Raw genomic sequence first — 8,626 nt, 5'->3', positions numbered from 1 at the left:
ATAAACATGAGCTCCACAAACACAGCTGAATAGTCATATAAAAAGTGAAATGAAAGAGAGCAATGGAGAGGACAGAAAAATGGGATGTTTAACAATGTTAAAAAAAGGGAAAAAGACAGAAATAGTGGAAACAAGGAGGGAGAGGGTGGGAAAATAAGAAGAAAGGGGTGGAAAGAATAGATGGAAAGGGAGTTGATTGGGTCCTATTGAAGTTAATCCTCATCCAGCAAGCAGCCGGCCTCCCAGCCCCACAATTAGAGGCAGCTGTAGCTTCAACCATCATCTTGATATTCACTAACTGTCCTGTAAACACAATCATTAAACTGATGGATCCACCTTTATGCCCAGCATTTGCATTCTCCTCAACGACGATGTTTGCTTCCATTTGAGGGAACAGATCTAATGGTGGAAGTGCTGCAGCATTAGCACTCCCCCTCCCCCCCAGAGGTGAACACAACCTTGAAGATGAAAAACAGACTGATTTGTTTGGCTCACCCATGAAAAATAATATTCATGCAATTATGTTGCATTTGTATTTATGGGTCACATGGCAGGTGCCAAGCTCTAAAAGGCAGCAGACTGTTTCTGGATGACTTCTCTTTCTTTCGTGAACTGAGTTGTCGTTTATTTGTTGCTTAAAAAAACCCCAAGATATTTAACTGAAACAGCTCTTAAACCATTTTCTAATTCTTAATTCAATACTTTGCACATGATGTGCTCCATTTATTACTGTGGGGATACTGGTAACAGCAATAATCATCAGCATTTATTATGTCATTATTACCATGTAACCATTAAGAGATGTTCTATTTTCACATCTGTTTGCTTTAGTCAAAGTCTTGAAAGCCAACACAGGATTTATGAAAGTGAAACCTTGGAGTGAAATCAATTCACTTCAATGAATCACTGCCTTCAGTGGGTTTGATTTCAGAGGCAACCCAAGCAGACCTTTGGAGCTGTTGAGCAAATATAAAAACTAGCAGATAGCAAGCCAGTATCAGGGGCTATTAGTATGAAAAAAATATATTAATAAAATAATAATAATTACAAATTTCCATTAATAGCTTATAATAACTGCATAAATTATTCAGTAAAAATAATATATGTTAATCCTTCCTTTATACAATTAAAAGTTCATTAATTCTGCCCATGAAAATCCTTGAGTTGTACAATTATGTAATTTAATGTAAAGAAGTGTGCTGGATTTTGTGGTATCTAGCAGTGTAGTTGCTGATTGCTCACCGTTTCCTTTCTAGCCTGAAGGAGAAATTACAATGGCCATCAAACAGCTGTATACTGTTGTGGAGAAAACCTTCCAGAACGCAATGAAATAACAACACGGAGACAGCTGCTTGCGAATCCGAACGAACCTTTACTTTTACTTTTCACAACCTTTTATACCCATCTTTACGTCATTCTTACATCACTGTTACATAGTACAATCACCAGATCTGGACCCAAATGTCCTGTACTTTCTTATAATCATATGTCTGTGTTCTGAGCGTCACATGAACGTAATATTGTCTGTGTTTCCCATGAGCCTGCATGGTGTGTGTGTGTGTGCTCGACTCCTTAATCTTGGTCAAGGCCAATCTGAAAACAGACTGGCTGAATGTTATCTGGTGGCAGAGAAACATTCAATACTGTCCTAGCTGTGTAATCTGTGTGTTCGTGTATTTTGTATGTCTATGTGTGCCTTTATGTGTCTATGTGTTTGTGCATAATATGTGTGTATGTGTGTGCCTTTATCATGTTCTATTCAAAAGTCCATATGCGTCACGCAAAACACCACATATCCCTCCTCTGGGGATATCAAATCCCCACTAATACCTATCTAAATCCTGTGTTTTATTTTGTCCATTCTGGGCTACTGTAGAATCATGGTGGTTCAACATGGTGTACCTGGTGTGTTGTAATAAAAACAAACAGAGTTATGAATATTATATACTGTAAATAGAGCCCCATAGATCTGACACCCTTTAAGTTTCATATTCACTGTGTCCACGGTGTTTCCCTTTCTAATACTAACTGGTCTGACTGGTCAGTCTTGACATTCTGAATAGCCAGAGCCTTGCTATGGTCTGGGTCTTAAAGGAGACGCATCATGGCCTCTTTCTACAGGTTCAAACAGTTCTCTGGTGTTGTAATAAAATGGAAAAGGAAAAGAGGAACAAATAATTTTAGCTTGTATCACATAACATGCATCACAACAAACCTGACCTTATCTTGGCAGGAAAAAATATAAAGTGATGCACTACAGTAATCAAAAAAATCAACCATTCTGGAGGTTGCTGAATAAGAGTCAGTCCTCCCTTCAGACCCCTCAGTGACTGTCCCAGACAGTCTGTCCATCTCTAGTAGTGAGAATTATAGATGTCCCCCTCTGTAGTGAAGGTTATACTGTCTTGTTTTACTGAGCAATAACAAGTGAATTTAATAAAACATTTTACAACATCTTGTTTTATCTTTGGATCAGATCTAACTCGCAGCACTCTCACAGCTTCCCCAACCAGGAGTCAAAAGAATCCTACTGTGTAAAACAGGTGGAAAAAGTACTTGTTGCTGCTGTTTGGTAACACTTTATATTAAGGTACACATATTTGCCATTAACTAGGTGCTTACTAATATGCATAAAAGTAGCATACAATGCCTTTAGTAGTAATTATTAAGCACGTATTAACACGTTATTCTACATAGCCTTATTCTACCTCTATTACACCATGAATTAGGATTTTTCCTGATATTAACTCCTAATTATCGCTTATTGACTGTAAATTAATGCATTGTTGTTTCTGAATAATGATGTGAATAACCAGTGGGTTATTGGGGCCTTGTAAAGGGACAGTAGCACAAGAATAGTAATTCTTCCTTTACCACTCTGAATTAGTATAGTCTATTCTTGTGGAATGCAAAACTACAAGTGGTAGTATTACCGTAATAACTATAAATGAATTATTTTTAACTCAAAATATGTTCCCTATTCTAAAGTGGGGTCTTGTTCATATTTAATTCACAAGTAGTTTGATCCTTATTAACCCTCATTTGTTCGCTATACTAAAGTTGCAGACTCTTCACATTTAGTTAAGTCATTCCAGCATACAAATACAAATGTAATACAAAGTCAGGGATATATTCTATTTATCTATAAATATCAGGAATATTTAAACAAGTTGCAAGGAAGCTTGGTATTGTGACTCATTTAAAGTCCAAGTGATCTTTTAATAAATTCTGTATGCGGTTTCCTCTTAATCTCCATATAGTTTATTTGCAAATGCCCCAAAGTCGCTCAAGACTTTGTGTATGTGCACCTGTCATAGGGTCAACAAAACGTTCTTGGTGGTTAACAGTCAGATGATTGTAACATTCATCCTGAAGACGATATGATCTCCATCCATCTAAAATGATGGAGCTTCCCTGTTGAACGTGCTTTTTTATTGGAGGGAGGAGATGATTGGCTGAACGGTGAGGAACTATCTTGAACACGGGTCTTCTCCTGTTCTCCTTAATGTCCAGCATTACAAAAACCCAGGAACTCCTGTTGCTTACCCGTCATTCAAATAATCATGCATAATCGATCATCATTGTTGCTATCTAATGACATCATACAGGTCAATACTTCTGAAACAGATCAGTGTAGCAATATTTGAGCGCAAGTGGTATGCATAGCCTACCTTCCTTTTATGACCAAATTAGCTCTCATCTATCAGATCAACTTCCCCTCTTCTTCCAATGGTCTGTTTGCCTCTTCTTCTCATTCACTTCGTTGTAGCTTTGCCACTTCGGACTGTCCTGGAGAACGATCTTTTATGGCATGAATCACGGCATACCCTGTGATCAAAATCAAGGTTAATGGACCTCATGCCATAAACTGTGGTCTTGTTTATTTCATGGTAAATTGTTAAGCAAAGGCAGTGTTGGGCAGAAACGCATTATTTAGTGACGGTACTGGTGCGACAATGACACATTATGCTCTGGCCCAGTCTTTCTGCTGCTCTCACCCACACTTAAGCTCCCCTGTGGGGATACACAGTGTCACGATGCCCCACCTGACCCCCGTGGTCCTTCCCCCTCCTGAGACTGTGGCGAGACCCTTTGGGAAAGGGGGAGGGGCACTGACCACTGTACAATCTCTGTTTATTAGGAACATGGGGGGCAACGTGTGTGTGTGTGTGTGTGTGTGTGTGTGTGTGTGAGAGAGAGAGAGAGAGAGAGAGAGAGAGAGAGAGAGAGAGCACACACGTCTCTGGCACATCGCGTATGTGCCGCGGTTTTGGTCCGTTCTGCACGTGACTTCAAACCCCACTGGGAGCGTTTCAGAAGCAAGCCAGACTTTGTTTACCTGCTCAGATTTGGCCAGTTTCCCGGTGTATGTTCTTCTAAATATCCTTCTACGTGTCTAAATATGCTACGTAGTTAATTAGTTTCACTTTTTTTTTAGCTACAGGAATACTTGTGTTAGCTTAATTATTTAGGTAAATTAACTGTAGTATTTATGTTAACTTTGTAAGTTAGCCTAAGTTTCTCAAACTATATTTTTTATGTAGCCCAAGACAAAGAAGAAGACAACATTCCCCAAAGATAAGTTGATGACTAAAAGAGAGGACTAGCGATGAGCCACATAAGCCAGGTAGGTAATGGTCTGTTTGTTCTGTGTAGAACCTACTTGACAAGCTATCATAATGTAATATAAACATTCTGAATCTTAAATTAATATGTTGGGCTTCTACTGTAGGTTCTGAAGATAATGAACGTCAGGCACCCAGCTGTAGCGGCCTCGTATCAGGTAATGGCATCATATTTTCTGGTGTTTTATTGGTTATATTCAAATAAACATTTCACTGAAGTGATGCCCGTACTGTACTTCTAATGTTTATCAAGGATCAGTCTACAAAGTTGATTTTCTGGAAGAAAAGATTCTCTGGAAGGAAAGGATGATCAAGGACCTTGAAGAAGAGTGAGATTTTTTTGTGTTTGGAGAAATTTACAATTTTGTTACACAATTGAGTTATATGTGACCTAATGTCTCAACACAAACTGATCAATGTCTCTTCTGTCCTATTCTTTATGAAAGCTCAACAAAAAGCCTTTACTTTGGAAAATGATGATAAACCCCAGTGACATGGAAAGTGTCATCGCACTAGGTCACTCAAACCCTCACCTGCAACTCAGGCTCACCCTGGGCGATCTCACGTGAGAGGTGAGATTGTGTTTACTTGAACTTCCTGCCCAGTGACCGATTAGCTGCCATGAAAAGAAAAGACAGATAAAAGTCTTGGGTATTGTTCTGAACAAAACATAGAGTATGCTTGATAGACTGTTGTCATCAATGCAGACTTTTGGGTCAGTCAAGGGGCCAGCAAAGGTCATCCAGCGATACAAAAAAGTTCTGAAAACTTTTTCCCAGGTCCGAACAATGACTGCAGCTTTCCGCATCAATGGTGTGGACAGAGGCACAGTCAAGATGACAACGCTGATTGCAGAATTGAAATATGTGGACCCAGAAAAATTTGCATCCTGGAAATTCGACCGTGCAGTTGAGACCCTCCTGACCTTTGCCAGGAAATGCGTACATAACATAACCCCAGAAAAACGAACCATAATAGAGAATATGAAATCAAGCGGAACACTCCTCCCTTTGCTAATAAAGGGTTGAACCTGTTTACCAGTTTACCACTTTTAAAACTAGTTGTTTAAAAACAGTTAAAGAAAAGGCTTGTTTTAAAAACGTTTAGGAAATGTCAAGCTAATCCTGCCAGTTGTTTTGTTGTTTGACTTTGTCTTCAATCTGGACTACTTTTTTTCTCCTTCTTTTAAAACTGTTTGCTGATTACTGTATGCTGTGCATTGACCTGAATCTTTGTATTTATTTCTGTTGAGATTCATGCATGGCTTGACTGTTTACAGTTTACAATAACTGTACTTGTACTTGTACTAACTATCTTCTAACTGCTAGTTGTATGCTTGAATGACTTAACTGAATGTGAAGAGTCTACAACTTTAGTATAGAGAACAAATGAGGGTTAATAAGGGTCAAACTACTTGTGAATTAAATATGAACAAGACCCCACTTTAGAATAGGGAACATATTTTGAGTTAAAAATAATTAATTTATAGTTATTACGGTAATACTACCACTTGTAGTTTTGCATTCCACAAGAATAGACAAGAATACTAATTCAGAGTGATAAAGGAAGAATTACTGTTCCTGGACACTATTGTGACCACAGAGCAATGCTAATTTATTAAAGAAAACTGGGTACAGCGTTGGAAGCTGTTCAGTGGTGTGTGAAGCCCAAACAGTTTGATTTCCAGGTATTAAAAATGAAAGTACTGACCTTGAATATTTAATTTATTTTTTGTATTTTGGAAGCCAACATCCGGAGACCATTACTGGCTATTGCAAGTTGAGCCATGGCGTGTGTTGCTGTGTTCACATCTTGATGTTTTGTACCTGTAAAGATGGGATGGGATTTATAAAATGATTTATTAATATCTTTACGTGATGGGACATCAGTGTTGATGGTGAAGGATGAAGTTCTTTTATTCAGTATAACAATAAATTATGTCTGTAGGGAAGGTCTGACTAGAGCTGGCTGTAGTAGAAGACAGATGTGAGCAACTTTGTCCAAATGAAACAAAATGTGTAAATGAAAGTATTTAGGAAAAAATAAATAAATTAAACATCACATGCCCATAGCTACACCTGATGTCCTCTCACCTCAACAACCAAAACGCAACTGATTAAATTGATTCTTCTCAGCAGGCATCACTGCTATCACTGCTACTACCTTACATACATACAACTACTTCTTAAATAATAATCTAAATTCATCGTATAAACACTTTTGTTTACCATAAAACCTAGATTGCCTCCTACATAATCAGATCACAAACAAACTTAAATAACTGCTAAACTTCCACTCCCTAGTGGACGCACGACTACCAAGATTGTTGTGGCCAGAGCCAATGCACTTCACACGCAGCTCTTCAGATTTGCAGATATTTTACCATACCATTGCAAATCAAGGATATTGATAGTTTCTGAACTGATTTGACATAAAATGTACTACATCATTGATATACAGTGATATCTCAGTATAAATGACATATACTGTGCAATCATCCGTTAAAGTAATTGTGTTTGATCACCAATATCCTTCGTGATAAGGTGGGGGACTGGTGGTTGGAAATACTTTGAGAAGTGCAGTACTATATAAATAAATACTATATAATAAAAATGTACACTATGTCTAATATTCCTGAAATTTAGTAGAAAAGGAATGAATTGACACCATCAGACTATTATGGTGTTTTTCTTTTGAACGGTTAACTCCTGAACCTCAAGAATAGCAGCCAAATGATGGCTAAAATCTAAGCAGAAAAAAAACATTGTGTCCTGGGATTTATTCATTCTTTACCTTATATCTTCTGCTGAAAAAAAGGACCTTTAAATATTCAAGCAGTCTTACTATTATCAGCCCTCTGCTTCCATGCTTTGGCAGGTATCCACTGTTATCATTGCTGAGAAGGAAATTATAGCTCTATCATCTGGCCCAGAAGCTGTGTCAGCCCACCCCAACCACGACCCCCACATCCCAACCCCTATTCCCAACCAGTCTTTTTTCATCTTTATTATACAGGTTGGGAGCTCTCAGTACATCTCCAGCATATTAAAACTGGATGATCATTGCTCCTGCCTTTCTGAAAGTCAAAGCAGGGCAATATCGGCATTCCCGTCCAGACCACCTCAGCTGAATTGAAGCCATTTCCAAGGTCCTGGTCCAGTCCAGCTTGGGTCAAGAGCTGGTCCAAATGGGATCAACCCCATGTCATAACCAGACCAGAGTAGACAGTCCTATTCACGTTTTAAAAGGAAGACCCAAATAGGAATGCTTTGTTGTCTATAAAATGATGCCTGAGGAGTTTGTGCAGATCTGTCTGCATTAATCCAGAAACTGACTAAAAAAAACAAACAAAAAAAAAAACATCAAATTACTCACTCATTCATAATGTTTCCAAAAAAGAAGATAAAAATATTTTTTACTTCTTTTTTGGAAACATTATGAAGTAGATTTAAGCAGCTATGTTTACCATCATGTCTGCATAGTGACATTAGCTAACTAGTACTAAACACGAGCCATTACACCTGTAAATTATTTGTTTTTGTTATTTAAACTCAGTTTTGTTGTGTAAAGGCACATGTGCATGTAAATACTATCACTCATCCACAATTTATGCACGCTGTGCATACATATACTGTCTACCTCATAGAGATAAAGCAACCACATACATACCTAAATTCCTTATATGTGTGCACATACCTGTCCAGTAAAAGTGATTCTGATCATGAGCAGAAAATATAGCAGAGACTGATTAATTAATAAGTAGTTAATTAATTAGTATTAGACACCAGAAGAAGAGTTTATGTACTGAAGACAGATTGAGTCACAGTTACATTATAGAGAGCTCACAAATCAATCAAAAGCTCTGAGGCCCAGCTTCAGGCAAGGCCATGTACTGTCCTCTGTCATCTAGACAGGGTAAGGAAGCCCTCAAGGGAGTATTCTCTGTTGCTTACTCTCTTTTACCATCGGCAATTATACAGAGCACTTTTTTTCTCCCCTAA

This window comes from Larimichthys crocea, chromosome XIII, assembly GCF_000972845.2.
Source record: "Larimichthys crocea isolate SSNF chromosome XIII, L_crocea_2.0, whole genome shotgun sequence".
In the NCBI taxonomy this organism is placed as follows: Eukaryota; Metazoa; Chordata; class Actinopteri; family Sciaenidae; genus Larimichthys; species Larimichthys crocea.
This window is presented reverse-complemented; position numbering follows the sequence as displayed.